The sequence below is a fragment of the Aethalodelphis obliquidens genome, unplaced genomic scaffold (genome assembly GCF_003676395.1).
Source record: "Aethalodelphis obliquidens isolate GAN/ISIS:26980383/991018 unplaced genomic scaffold, ASM367639v1 scaffold32, whole genome shotgun sequence".
NCBI classification, from domain to species: domain Eukaryota; kingdom Metazoa; phylum Chordata; class Mammalia; order Artiodactyla; family Delphinidae; genus Aethalodelphis; species Aethalodelphis obliquidens.
The window spans coordinates 4,302,806-4,318,218 of NW_020837976.1; positions in this window are offsets into that span (position 1 = coordinate 4,302,806).

Here is a 15,413-nt window from a genome sequence, read left to right on the forward strand (position 1 = left end):
CATCTGCATCTTCTTCTCCTCCTTTAATTCCTACAGAAGCAGTGTTTTCTGGCTTTGCCTAGAAGGCTGCCTATAGAAACTATAAAACAGAAGCTGTTTTCATGTTTTCCCAGCCTGGGAACAAAAGTGGGGGAAGGCCACAGAGGTCTAGTCAAGGGTTAGATAAATTCCTGGCAGAACTGTTGGGTGTTTCCTCAAACAGAACAACAACAAAGAAAGATCTTTGTATCCCTTAGGGCCATTGGTTTTTAATATGGCTCCAAAGGATGGTTATTTTTAATTTTTATATTTTATATGAAATACTACTACAGCAATCACCTAAAAGCAATGCACTTTACATGAAACCTGCTTGTAGAAAGAACCGATCCTTTGTATCTCTGACTTTGGCATCTTAAGGGCCTGTATGTGAATTGACATCAATTCATAAAATGGGACACTCAGACACCCATCGCATCTCTTTATAATGTGATGGACCGATCTAGAGTATTATAGGTCTGATCTTAATAGGGGGAGTAGTAAATAATCAGAAGTCCTAGGATTCTGGAAGGGTCTGAAGTGTTGGGATATTCCAAGTAGGGAGAAAAGGGAATATTCCAAATATTCCACTGATATTCCAAGTCAGTGGTCTAACAAAGGGGCTTCAAGCACTAAAACGTATTTGGAAAAACCACTTAAAGGTATTCCACTGGATGGGGGAGGGCTAGGACTGTGGAGAAGCAGGACCAGGACTGGAAGCAGGAGGAAGAGGTGACAACAGAGCCTCTTCTCCTCTGGCCAGAGCAAGTCTCCATCACGTCCAAAGTGTCCTGTTCTAGGTACAGGGGCCAGGGTCTGTGGCGTGGCTAGGAAGGGGAAAGGGGCAGTGCAATGGGATAAATTTAGGGGCTTCATCCAGGGTCCCCTCCACCAACATGAGGCTCTGTTCACACCCCTCCCTGCCCCTCACCGAGAAGGAGAGGAGGCCGGAGGGAAGGGGGCAGGTTGGTCTTACCGGTGGCAGTGTCGATTAGGTCACGATCTCTTCAATTTCACTTGTCCAGACAGTATGTTTCTGATGATTTGGGTAATTTCAGCAGAAAAGAGGGCCGGGGCCTGTGTTTGTGGGACTAGGAGGGGGAGAGGAGGGAGAAGACGGCAGAGGGAGGGGATCTGACTTTGAGGGGACAAACGACATAGAAAAAAGAGGGGAAAGGCAGGCGAGCCAAGGTATTTTTCCATCTTTACATTTTGCTCGGGGCCATCCAAGTCCACTAGTGCAAGCCCTGGCTCCCCTGAGATGTACTGGAGAGAAATTTCTACAGGCAGAAAATCTAAGCTGCTAGGACTCTTCTTAGCCCTGTGCAGCGGGGAGTGTGCCTGATGCAGAGGTGTCCTGGGAGATGTCCTAGGGGGTCCTGGGGGACAGTCTGCATCAAAGGGGGCACAGGGGCTGCATTTGCTGCTGCTGACTCCTTTCCTGCTGAGTCCTGTACTCAGCGTCCCAGAGAAGTGGCCGGGTGCCTAGGCGTCCTGTCTTCTGCCGGCATTTGGATCCTGGCTCAGTCATCTCCCACCTGCGTGACCTTGGGACAGAGTTTTTGACCTTTCTGTATCTCAGTTTCCTCCTCCGTAAAGCGGGGATAGTCATAGTACCTACCTTACAGACCTGCTGTAAAGAGTAGATGAGATAATCAACAGAAAGCACTAGAGCAGTGTCTGGTACCAAGTGTCATAAATGTTAGCTAAAATCCCAATTGCTTTCCCCTCCAAAGAGTGCAAAATTTGCCCTTGTATCCAAGGCAAGAAAGAATCAGAATGGCTTTGAGTTGTTTTTTTTGCTTTTGTGTTTGTTTTCCTGGAATGGTTTCCAGAATGATTTGGCTTCTGGAGAGGGAATTATAAGGCAGCTGAACTTCACTGGTTCTGTCTTCGACTCATTATCGTGCAGGAGTAACACAGGTTAATCGCATAGCTAATTAAGAGATAACATTAATGGAATCTGAGTTGGTGCCCTGATAAAGCTGAGCCCTGGCAGATAAATGCCGAGGTGGAGCGAAGCCATTTACTTGAGGAGCAGCAGGGCTCCTATCAGGGCACCAACTCCAGTTCCATTAAAGTTATTGATATTACACCCCAATCTAAAACTGTAAGAAAAGTCAGTGCACCTTTTTCTCTGTTTCTTCTTTCTGAGCCCACCCAGCATTAGTGGTACCGGTGGAACAGAATGCAACAGTAGCTAGGTGATACCAGCCCCTATAATCAAACGACACACTTAATAATGAATTAACAAATAATGAATGAATGAACATTAAAGAAATTCATTCAGAGCCAACACCGCTGCAGTTAATAGGCTGCCATTCACAGGGGGACGATGACCAGGCATCCAGCAGAACCGATCCTTCCCTGAATTGATCAGTTGTCTTTTTCAGGGCTTTGCCTCCGAGCAAATCAATGAAGGACCTGAAGTACCATTTCTATATTTCTCCTTGTCTCCTTGCAGTTAACTTGATGAAAGGCTTTTGGAGATTTCCTTTCCTCCTTGCTTTAATAAATTCTCACATGGCTTCTTTAATTGTTGCTTTTTTTACCTTTCTTGGGGAATAATGATCAATTACTGCATTCAGCAAGCTGATGGCCGGCAAATTCTATTTGACATAATGCGGCCATGATTTAGAGGAAGAGCCATCGTGCAAACTACATGGCTGATTCACGAGGAGCCACGGGGATTATACTTTCCCTTCCGTGAGGGCTTGGGCATCCTGCAGTTGGCCAAGTGCATTTCTGAGAGCCACCCACCCACAGCCTAAAAGATAACCTGACACCAGTTCAGGACACCGTCATTCTGGTGATGGATTTGGTGACGTCTTTGCCGACTGCATCCTCATGACTTCCCGCACTCAGGCTGCAGTTGCCCCTTGCCTCTGCTCCCTAAAAGCCCCCACTGGGGCAAATTTCCTTCAGCGTCAATAAGCTCTAACAAAGGCCTTCGACAGAGTGAGGGGAATCGGCCACTGAAGCTACGTGACTTTACTTGGCATTCCTGTGCTGAGAATGTTAAATACCAATTCCGTCATGAGAAGTAAACAGTGGGGCTGTCTGAGAATCACACATCAGTAAAATACAGTCTCTTCCCCAGTTCAGGTGTAACTGGAGATCAGTCTGAACTGTGCCCAAAGGCCAACTCTGCAGATTTTAAAACTTGAATTCTCTGAGCCTTGAGATAACGTCCCTAAAACACAGTGCCTGGAACACGTAAAGGCTCAACGATGCTAGTTCCTGTTATTCTTGTATCTGTGTTGCTGATTTATAGTCTAGACCTAAGTGAAAGCAAAGGCAGATTCCAAAGGGGGTATAAATTAGGAAGAAATAAGGAACTATCCCATCTCTATAATGAACTCAGATAACAGAAACGTTCACGCTAGACTCTTTGACTTTGACATCCTGTATTATGATTTCAAGGGGGAGTGAATTTAAATGCAAGGAAAGTTCTGTCGTTTTTTCAGCTATATAAATTAAAAATAAGATGAAAATCGAACATTCACCCCCTTTTGTGCTCTTCAAAATTCCCACTTATTGAGTATCAAAAGCAGATATGTTCCTTTCAGCAATTTGCCAAAGAAATACGAATACACCTGAGACCCTGAAACTCAAGGGGAAAATTCTTTTTTTTCCCTCCTGAAATTTTAAGCAGAAACTTTACAACCAGATTAGATGTCATAATTGTGTCACCCTACATAAAGGTCTATCATTAAGCTTTAAAAACACATGATTACACTATTTCAATTGTCTTATGAAACAAGTAACTCCTAAGTATGTGAGTCTGCAATAACAAAAATAGTCTATGCAAACTACATGCAAAGGTCCTCACAGTAGGAGAAAGAACTGGCAAAGTAAAGAAACTCATAATTAAGAATTAAATCTCTAAAATCTACACACAGAGCAAACCAGAGTTGTATGTATGGAGAGGGTGACCTACCGTGCCTGTGTACTAAAGAGTAAATTCTATTCTGTTCGGTCCTTGATAAATACACACAGTTTCCATGTGGATCTAACTCTAATTACTGACAATGTCAATATGAGGTACGTGTCCGAGAACACAGAACAGCTAGTGGACATGAGGATTTTCGTGATATTTTTTTCTTGGGGGGTAGGATACCAGGGAACAAAACTTGGGGTTTTGAACCCCAAACAAGCCAGTTCCCCTCTGTGTACATCCTTCCACATCGAGTTCCATTTGGAACAAGAACGCACTACAAAGATGCTTGGCAAGATGCTATACAAGAATGGCCATGTGGGCAAACAGAAGCATCTGACTTTGTATGTACAAGACATGCTGGTGTCAGAATGAGAATCTTTCTCCTGACCATCTTGCTGGGAGGAGTCAAGCTTCTATTTTCTGTTCTTCTCTAAAGTCTTCATTATACCCAGGTTTGCTTCTGTCTCCTCAGTTCCTCTCTCTTTTTCACACCTTGACTTCCACAGTATGTTACACGCCATCTGTATCCTTTCATCTGATTCTTTGTGGTCCCTTTCAACTCAGTTTTTATTTAGTTCATGAGGGCAGAAACAGTTTCATTTATTTCTCCCTATTCCCTGAGCCAGTGCACAATCTCTAGCATATAGAAGGTGTTTCTCAAAGTGTTTATTGACTAGAATTATTGACTGTGGTCCTCTGATCATCCCTTCTCATTCTGATTGTGTCCATCTCCCCTGGGGTGCCTTAGTAAAATGCCTCTTAAACATTACCTTTTCCGAACTCACTACACACACCAGCATCTCTTTCAGGTGGTCAGTGTCTTCTGCTCTCCTGGGATCTCAAAAAAGTTCTCAGATTCTGGGGGTGGGCCCTCTTTCTTCCCTCCCCCCACATTTTCTTTATTATTATTAATTTATTTCTTTATTTTTGGCTGTGTTGGGTCTTCGTTTCTGTGCATGGGCTTTCTCTAGTTGCAGCGAGCAGGGGCTACTCTTTGTTGCGGTGCTTGTGCTTCTCATTGCGGTGGCTTCTCTTGTTGCATAGCGTGGGCTCTAGATACGCGGGCTCAGTAGTTGTGGCTCGCGGGCTCTAGAGCGCAGGCTCAGTAGTTGTGGCACACAGGCCTAGTTGCTCCACGGCATGTGGGATCTTCCTGGACCAGGGCTCGAACCTGTGTCCCCTGCATTGGCAGGTGGATTCTTAACCACTGCGCCACCAGGGAAGTCCCCCCACACACACATTTCCTCACTGGGAAATTGTCTCTGTTTCTTTTGCTCAACAAACTACCCAGGTGGCTTCTGTGCCCACCTTGAGTGTGAAATGGCAAGACAGTAAAACTCCAATCGTTTAGCCATGGAGGATTTTAACAGTGATTCATAGGGGATGCCATAGACTCAGCACTTCTGCTCAATGAGCGAAGCATTGTGAGTCCTGGTCCTTGCTAGAAGTTATTCTTCCAACAGGAGGAACAGTATAGATCCATCTTCACTTGATACAGCTCAGGTGACAGACAAGCCATCCCCAAAGTGGAAAAAAACATTCCCCAGTAATATTTCTCTGGCAGCAGGTATTTTGAAGTGGGCATTGGAGAAAATCAAATGCTCTTTAGCAATACACGCGTATAGCCCCTGCTTTTTTAATTGAAAAGTCACATGTGCTATCAAATCATTTTCTGCAAATAGCACTAAGTGTCTGTGTCAAGCCAGAATCTAGTCAGAAGAACAAAGCTTGCATCAGTGCAGCAGAGGGATTTTATGTGAGGTATTGGTTACAAAGGGATTGGAAATTTTGAAAAACAAAAACAAAAATACAGGTGATGGGAAAGCAAACCAGAGATTTATAACATCAGGAAGCCTCTAGGTCTTAAAGGTCAGAGGGAGGCAGCAGTGTTTCCAGAACCCAGAGGTCAATAGCGACTGGAGTCACAGAGGGGGGGACTGTCCCGAAGATCCGGGACTACAGAGGTAACGGCAGAAAAGCCCCCTGAAGCAGAAAGACAGGGAAGAAATACCTTGGGTTCTCTTCTTCCTGCTCTAAGTTACCCAGAGTAATTTAAAAGCCAGTAAACCCAGTACTGTGCAGTAATTCTAGGGAGGGCTTTTATGGGACACATTCAAGAGGTTTAGAAAGCCTTGGACATGCAAAAGAAAAGAAATCTCAACCGAATCAGAACAAAGACTAGTCTTATCCACAGCCATCTATGAAGTTGTTGTTGTTGTTTGTAACTATTTCTTCTATGTGGAATAAATGGAACTTGATAGCAGACTTCCAGTATGGATTCATTTACGGTTTCTTGCATATAATTATACTTTATGGTTTATTGCATATAGTTCTCATTTCATAGCATATGTTCAGTCATTTCAATTAATGATTTTATTGTCTTCATAAAGTCTAGTGTAGAAGGATTCTTCCAGGTATTGTCACAGATGGATATTCAAGTAGGGTGGTCCCTTCTTGACCATTATAAGAATAATATTGGTGTCCAACCTAGACACATAGGATGTGGTCTTTATGACATTTATTTTTGACCGGAAAAGCTACACGTTACACAACCGCAGAGACGCTTCTCACTTCTTATCTTTAAGCACAGGTCATCCCTGACATTTCATTTCATTAGACAAGACAAATGAAGAATTTTTAAAATTTTCTCTTAAAAAGTCTTACCCAACCTCCCATCAAAATCTGAGACACCAGAACATTCTTCTTCCCCTAGAGAATACCTTAGATCTTCCTCTAGTTCCCCTCTTTCTTCCTCTTCCTTGAACATATTTCTTTCTTCATAACGAAGTACCTATACCAGGCTCTGATTTTCTTGTATCTGAACTTTCACTGTTTTTCCTTCAGAAACTTCCTTTCCTTCTCACAAATCCATTAAAAATGAATGTTTGGGCTTCCCTGGTGGCGCAGTGGTTGAGAGTCCGCCTGCGGATGCAGGGGACACGGGTTCGTGCCCCAGTCCGGGAAGATCCCACATGCCGCGGAGCGGCTGGGCCTGTGAGCCATGGCCTCTGAGCCTGCGCATCCGGAGCCTGTGCTCCGTAACGGGAGAGGCCCGAGTACTGGAAAAAAAAAAAAAAAGACTGTTCATCCTTTATCAACCAAACTGTTCCTACTGTTCAGTTTAGAGTTTCCGTTTTGGCCCCTGGCTGTTCACACTCCTTCCTGCTCTCCCTCCCCTCCCCTTCCCTCTCTTCAACTTCAGTCCAGTCCGGTCCCTGGTCTGCTGAGGACCTCCGCCCAGGGAGCATCTCTGTGCCCTGCTCTGTCCTTTGCTGCCTTTCTCTGAGCAGAACCCTCTCCTTCCTCCCAAGCCCTAGATGGCCTCGCCGCCAGTCCTATCTACCCGACATGTGTTCTTGAAACTTACTCTGTTCACAGAGCAGAGGGGAAATGTGCCATCCTCTGAAATGTCACAGAGGAAAATCTCCTTTTTAGTTAGTTCTTTGAGAAACATGGACAAATTAACATGTTCGTCATATTCCATGTTTGGAATAAGCAGCCTTGATGGTTTTGTTTCAACCACACTTCCTTTCATAAAACAGAAGCTGTTCATGGCCTCCCTTCTGCTCTTTCTCTATCCTGACCCGATAGGAAGGCTCTTCCTCAAAGTACAAATCAGAGCAGCAAATCCAGGTTAAAGCAAGCTCTATGGCAATCCAGAGCCTTCCACCCGACCCCAAGCTCCCCCAACCCCCAATCCCGGTAGCCGAGGAAGGGGAATGCCCATCCTTTCAAGGGCGGGGACCCTCTGTGGAGATCTCTCAGCCTCTTGCCTTAATGAGTTTAACTTCAGAGATGGGCAGCTAGAGCCTTCCCACTGAGCGTAATTACCACGACGGAGCACCTGGGGAGAGATTGTCACAAAGATAACTGGGTCTCAGGCCATTTAGTGCTTTACAGATGAGAGTAAGGTGGTGACTTGGAAAAATGAGGTCTGGTTCGGATAGGAAGATGGCTATAGTTCATTTTCTTCCCTCCTGTTAGAAGCAACAACTGTGTGTTTCTAATTGATGTGCATAAGCCCAGGGCACGAAATGGACTCAGGTGAGAAATCATAGGATCCCAAGGCTGGATGGGACCATAGGGGTCATTCTGTCCACCTCCAGCCTCAGGCAGGGCTGCTTACAAACCACCTTGGAAGGAGGACTCACTACCCTTTTCATCAGCACCTCGGGAGTACTGAACACACAGATAACCGAGGGCTACCTGGGCACAGACGCACGCTACAAAGGGTTGTTTGTGTGTGTTTATTCTGGCTCTTCTTGCTTAAAAGTCCTACCCAGGGTCAGGGGCAGGTCCCTAACACAGGCCGCTGACAGCACACACTGAACTGTCAGAAATTCACCCAGCAGCCTGGATATACTGAAGAACACACAAGGAAAATATATTGAATCATCTTGTGCAAATTTACACCTCACTGAGGAGCTGAAAGAGGAGAGTGATCTTTTAACCACTGTCAAACTCTGTGCGTGGCAGGATGGCATGGGGCTTCCGCTTTCCCCAAAGAAACGGCTGATGGAGGACCTAAAGCAGGGAATGGTGGAGGGCGGATTTGACAGGTAGTCCTGAGGCCATTTAGAAACTGACACTCAGATGCCTGCAGAAAGGGATCTGCTAAGTACAGGTTGGGAGATACAGGGGGTTTGGGACCTGCAGTCTCCTTTGTGGCTTCTGTGCATCCTATGCCTTATTAATGTAACAGTACTGAGAAGACCTAATGTGAGCCAAGGGGTGTGGGCCCCAGGAATGGCAGAGGGAATGAGCTGTCCCATGGTGCTGGTTGGACTAGACGACATTCCACCAAGAAGCCTGGACACATTCCCAAGATTCCAGGGATCAAGGAAAGTTTGTAGGGCAAGGATGCCCTGCTCCCTGCAAGGAAGATAAGTGGAGCTTTCTCTCTGGTCTGTCCACACCTGGAGCCGTTGGATTTCACATGTCCTTGAAGACTCTCGAGGAGACTGAGGAATCCATCCTCTTGGCCAGAGGTGAACAAACTACATCTTGTGGCCTGTTTTGGTACATCCCACAAACTAAGAATGGTTTTTACATTTTTAAAGGGTTGGGAAAAAAGCAAAGAAGAAGAATGTGCAATACAGATCATATCTGGTCCACTAAGCCTAAATTATTTACTATCTGGCCCTTTACAGAAAAAGTTTGCCAACCCTGCTCTAGGCCGCTGGTTCTCAAATTTCCATGTTCATAAAAATCACTTAGGGCACTTATTAAATATTCAGATTACCCCCTCCAGACAGCTGACTTAGCAGATCTTGGACTGGGCTCCCAGTATCTGCACTCTAACACCACCCAAGGCAATTCTAATGTAGGTGAGCATAAGATGACCTTACAAGTGTTCCCTTTCCATTAATCAATAGATATATATTTGCAATTTCTATCTGGCCAGCTCTCTGCTGAGTGTAGCAAGAGACACCACTGGTAGAAGATAACTCAGCCCAGCCCATGGAAGAATTGCAATCTAGTTAGGGAAAGGAAAGCTTCTCAAGTTGAAAGTATTAGATATAAGTCAGGAACAAACGGCATGAGGCTGATGCCACATGAACTGGGATTTCGGGTGTAGGGCCATTAGGCATGGCTGTGGTCACTCTGGTTGCAATCAGTGTGGAATGGAGTGTTTGAGAAAGACTTGGCTAGGTTTGGGATGTGGAGAAGGTATCATTTGCAAAGGGACAGAGCAGGAAGGGGCTTTGGGAATGAAAGCTATGAATATGTGGGCAGAGAGCAGAATGGCTGGACCACCATGGGCATCCTGGATAATAGAACGGATGGACTTCCTCTTCACGGTGAAAGCTACTCAGAAGAGTAGCTTGTCCTCCTTCTCTTCTTCTTAAAGCCTTGTTAGATCCTAAGCCACAGCAGTCAGGATTCTAGATTTTTCTACCTAAAACTATTTTTGCCATTTCCCACTTCCTTCTCACCTGCATCCTCACATACTCTCCAAGCTCCTATCTCGCTGAGATTTTTTTTCATTATGCACTACAAACTTATGCCTTTATTTACTTGCAAAGACTATTCTTGTAGACTTGATTGTTCTTTTCCTACCTGTTCTTTCCCTTCTTGTTTATAAAGAAGATTCTGTCTCATCCCTCAAGACCCAACAGAAGTATTATCTTCTCCTTGAAGCAAAACTGTCTCCAATCTTTTCCCTTCCAAAACAGAGCTAAGCAAGTTTCCATTTTGCACCAACCTGGTGTCTTGAACAAAGCAAAAAGATAGGGCTTGCACTGTAGTAGAATCAGTTGTCTTCATTTCTACCTATCTCCTGTATGAGACTAGGACCTCTTTGAGGTCAAAAAACCATGTTGATCCAGTCTTATTTCCTTGATGCCTCAAACAGTACACGTCGTAGTGGGCAGTAAACATTTCTTTGGTGGGTGGGTGATTGAATGATTCATGAGCAAGGCATTCCAGTTTGTGGAGTCCCCTAAACATCAGAGGAATGTGGCCTTGCTGATACTATCAACGAGCCCCATTACAGGTTTTTAAATAGGGGATGACATTATGGTTCCATTTAAGGTAACTTATAGAGAAAACATTAATGGAAAGTAGGAGTCTAAGGATGATTTGTTGAGTAGGTAGGAAGGCTGGAGATTCTCCCTGGAGGAGTACAATGTCTTACTTCTTTGATAATAACTCCTTGGCATCTCAGCATCTTTAAGTTCAATAGACATCTTCAGCAGATCACGGGTAAGATCTGAGCTGGGCACTGTGATACAAACTGTGTCTCAGCTGGGGCATCTGCTGTTGGATAACCTGAGCTTTCATATGGCATCTCAGAAAAACCTCCTGGGGCCCTGGAAGGCAGGAATAAAAAAATAATCACTTTAATATCAGCTGCAGTTCTAATCTCAGGAATTTTGTTAAATTGCAGCTTGAAACTGCTCACAATGGGAAGTGGTTCTGTAACAACTAAGGCAAATAATTTACCTTAAGGACAAGAACCAACCCTACAGGCATAGAAACTGGAGGAGTTCCAGAGAACAACCAAAAAGTATAAAGACAAAGGAAAATAGGTCCCATGAAGTTTAATAAAAGTTAGGCAATAAGAGGGAAGAGATGGCAGAACAGGCTAAACTGGACCAAGGCAAGTGGAAGTGATGGTTGGGTTCCCGAAGCAACAAAGAGGAGGTCCAGAGAGGTAGGAATATGGAGACATTTTCAATAGGTGGGTCTAGGATTCTGGATTTTATTTGTGAGGGGATGTAGGTGGTATCCGAGGAGGGTGTGGCACAGCCGAATATCCAAACTCCGAAGATACCTAACCAGGGCTTCCGTTTCCCCGACTCCTCTCGTCTACACGGGGCCAAAGGACAAATACAACGTGAGCAGAAGTAGTAAGCGTCACCTCGAGGCCGAGAAGCTCCAGTACCCAATGCGCCTTCCCAACCCTCTCTAATGCTTCTACAGGCCCTGGATTAAAGTTGGAAGCTTCCCCAGGAGGGAGAAGCCTGGATGCTGAGTCACGGCTTGGGAAAGGGCCACCCAGGAAAACTGCCAGAGGAGGGACACCATCTTGGTCTCTGAGTGGGGGAGACCTGAAGTCTTACTGTGCTCATCCTTTGAGATTGGAGGTTGCTCATTACAGCAGCAGTCGCCTCTTCCTTAATCCAGGGTAGGAGGCTAGATTGCCAGGATATTTTCGGAGAGCAGCCTAAGTTCTAGCCTAAAGTATCGTTTGAGGCAGGGCACAAGCAGAGCAGGAAGAGTTCTGTTGGGTCTTGGGACACATACAAAGCTAGGAGGAATCTGGGCCAGTAGTCCTTTTCTCCCATTGATTTTTTGCTGGGGGCAGGCAGCCTTCGACCATTGATTTTAACCACTGATGGAGTCATATTCCCCAGTCTGTCAGCACTTACTCCATTTCCTTTCGTCTGTTTTCACCTGCTGGAAGCTCCACAGCCATCCGTATCTTGAGTTCACAGCTGCACATTTCAGAAGGGCTTTAGAAACAGCTCCCTTCCCCGCATGGCAGTGTTCAGCCCCGTCTCTGCCTCCCTCTTCCAAGACAGTCGTTCTCAGGGCTATTGGCTGTTAGAGAAAAATACTAAAGCTGGAGACAGCTGATCTTCACAGAGGCTACGGCAGGTCAGAGCTCCATTGGGAGGAAGCCGGCGACCTACCAGGAGTTACTTCAAGACCCAAACGCTCCTTTCTCTTCCACAGAACGAGCCATGAAGGCAACAAGGCTCAAAGCGAGCTTCACAGCAAACAGGAACTAAAGAACGTCCAGCAGGTGGTGGCTCAGATGCCAACGCCAACCTCATCCCAGTTGAAGAGTGGGCACAAGTAGAATTGAAAACGGCCCAGAGTGCTTGGCGTGGGAAAGAAGATTCTAAACCTCTGGACACACCTGCAGGAGAGACGGGGGGTGGAGGTGTATTCTTCCTCTTTCTTTCTCCTTCTCATCTGTGGTTGCTGAAACAAACCAACGAACCCAACAACCAACCAGCCAACCAACCAGCAGAAAACAAAACAAGATGGCTGCGGGTGGCTCGCTGGGCCCTACACGCCGGCGGGCCCGTCTGTCCAGATGCCGCAGCCAGTCCTCCCGCTGAGCGAGCCACGCTGCGCTGCGGATCTACCTGCACACGCCAATGACTTGATTTCGAGCAGGCTGGGGACGGCGCGCAGAGCAGGGAGGAAATGGCTCTTGGGTTCTTCTCCATGGCCTTGTCCCTTTTGGCCCCTGGGGGAGAGAGTGAGGCTACCGCGAGGCCAGCCCCTCCCTGCACCGCAACATCTGGCGTGTCGTGCCCGAGGAGGACAACGTTTGGTTCCACCTCCACCCGCCTCGCCTCCGAGGAGGGCCTGGAGAATCAAAACAGACTGAACGCTTTGGAGACACAGGAGATCGGGCTCCCCTTTGTGGCAGATGCAAGTTCTGTCAGCAGGCTGGGGGAAGGCAGGCCATTGGGCGTCCATGCTAGGATTGCTGACACGAATCGAGATTCGTGTTGTGGCCTCTCTTCCCTCCTTCCTAGGATAATAGGCACACAGAATGCTAACTCCCTGCACGGCGGGCCCGAATCTGCCATCCTCTCTCCTCAAGGAGGGCAGCTGCCACAGCAGCCCAGCCCCAGACTCGCTGAGGGGGGAGGGGATGGGGAGTGGCCAGGGTAGCACTGGGATGCCTGTGTGTGTGTGTGTGTGTGTGTGTGTGTCTTGCACACGTGGTGCTTACTCAACCTGTCTTCTGGAGTTTTGTTACCAGTTCGAATAGTCACCTGAGGGGCTCCAGGGACAGCGGGCTGGGCCCATCCAAAGAATAGAAGCCCAGGGTCCAAACGGCTGTCTGTAGAACAAAGAGGCCCCATAAGTCATGGCTTATGCTTCTGGGCCAGCGGAGCAGCACAGACAATGGACATCGCCAGGGTGCTCGTCTCCCCCTTCCTGACCAAATCCTTGTGCAGCTGTGGAAGTCTTCCTGTCCTTCCCAAACCCAGGTACCTCTTCTCTCCCTGAGCGTTGGTTCGTGCATCTTACCTACAGCCTGGAGCCTGGCCTGCCCTCACTTCATAATCTCTCTGATCACCTTTCCAGAGGAACCTCTCCCTTCCCTCTGTGGAGTCTGCTGTACGAATATCTCATAGAATTCTGCCACGCAGCCTACGACTGGCGAAATTCTCTAGGTAATTAGTGCAGTGGGGACTGGCACCCTGTCTTATACATTTTGACATCTCTCAGCAGTGCCAATAACCGTGCTATTCAACTATTAGGCTTGAAATAAATTTTGGCTAAAATGAATCAGTTCTTAGGAAGTAGTAACTTGAAGATTTGTCCCTGAAAACTCTATGCCTCAGAAAAAAAATATTAGAAACAAAGACCCTTACATGTGGCCCATGCTCTCCCCTCTCAAAGCTGCCTCAAGAGCCGGCAGTCCTGTTGACTGATAAATCCCACCGTGCTTGGGTGGTCATTGCCCTGCCCACCATGAGACCACTGGAAATTTCCTCGCTTTGCTATCATTTGTCACGGGCTCCAAAGCTAGAATCACTCATTGCTAAGTTTTGGTTTTCAGGCTCATGCAGAAGTATTTTCATTTGTGTCCTTTTTCCATCCGACTCTTTAAACTAATCCTTCTAGACTTCAGATCTTTACACAAACCTCCCGTGTCATCACTGGGAAGCTCTGGGCCCAGAGCTAAGGTAGGAAGCAAAAAACCCCAAATCTGCACGTTTTATTTCATTGGTACATGTATTTAATCCATCTGCAAACTGTTCATTGGATAGCATTGCAGGCTTCTCTCTCTGGGAACACTAAGGTATGTGTATTCAACAGTGAAAAATAAACATAAGATTTTATTACAAAGTGCCACCGCTGCTCCTGGCATGAGTAATTTGTGCACCTGCATTTTTTAAATGTTTCAAAGTTTTTCCCCTTGGTGGATTCCGTGGTAACACACATTAGCTTCCTGGCTGTCACAGCCTGGGTCTTGTAGGCTCCTGTCTCTTCTGCCCGTGCTACCCAGAAGTCCTTGTCTTCAGAGCAAACACAGTGGCCACCCATGGAAGCCTTGGAGAGCAAGCCTTCCTCTCAAGAATTGGCAAAAGTGTAGATCCCTAGTGCCAAGGAAGAGGGGGTGGACCATCGAGGGAGGAGTTAATGTCAGGTTCTGTCCTCCTCGGATGTGGGGATGGTTTCCGGGGGGATGCAGGGTTGCCCCCTCCTCCACGCTCTTTGCCTCTCAGCCTGCTTTTTCATAAGCATAGGATCCCAGTCATTTGCAGCTCATCACTGAGGTTATTCAGCAAAGAGGGCAACCCAGTATGAGCCAGACAGAACTGAAACACCCAGTCAGCCAGAGAACCTGGAATATGCTAGAGGGGCATTGGAAGGGGAGGGTGCTATTATTCTGAATGGGGTACAGCATCCTGGCTGTCTTTTATCTTTTCCTCCTCCTTCTTCAATGATGCTGATCTTTGCAAGTGTGTAAGTCAGTCTGTGTGCTCAGCGCTCACTAACAATTTCCCCTGGGATACCTGTAATCTCCTGGAAACATTCCTTCGTGCCTTCCGATGTCCTCCACAACAACCCGGAAGGCTGGCAATTCTAAGTCATCTTAGGCACATTCATACTTTCTTCAAGTCGTATCACAGCACATTGAACACTTTGCTCTGGAGCAGCAGGTCTCAGAGGAAGACGATGATGACCCAGTGCTACACCAACTTGATCGTTAAGAATCTCCATCCCTCTAAGCAACACCAGGCAGATAACTTGATCTAAAGAGTATTTATTTATCTGTCCAAGGCTGCAAATGGAGACAGAGGAAGCGCCACTGATGGAATCGTGGGGTGTGAAGTCTTCATTGTTCAGTGTGATCGAGAGCAATGGAATGCTTGTTTCATTTAAATAATACCGAGTTTTCGAACACTGCACACCATCTGGCCTGGGAGCTGCCTGGCCCAGGCACAGGATTGGATGTATATGGCATTTTGAATGG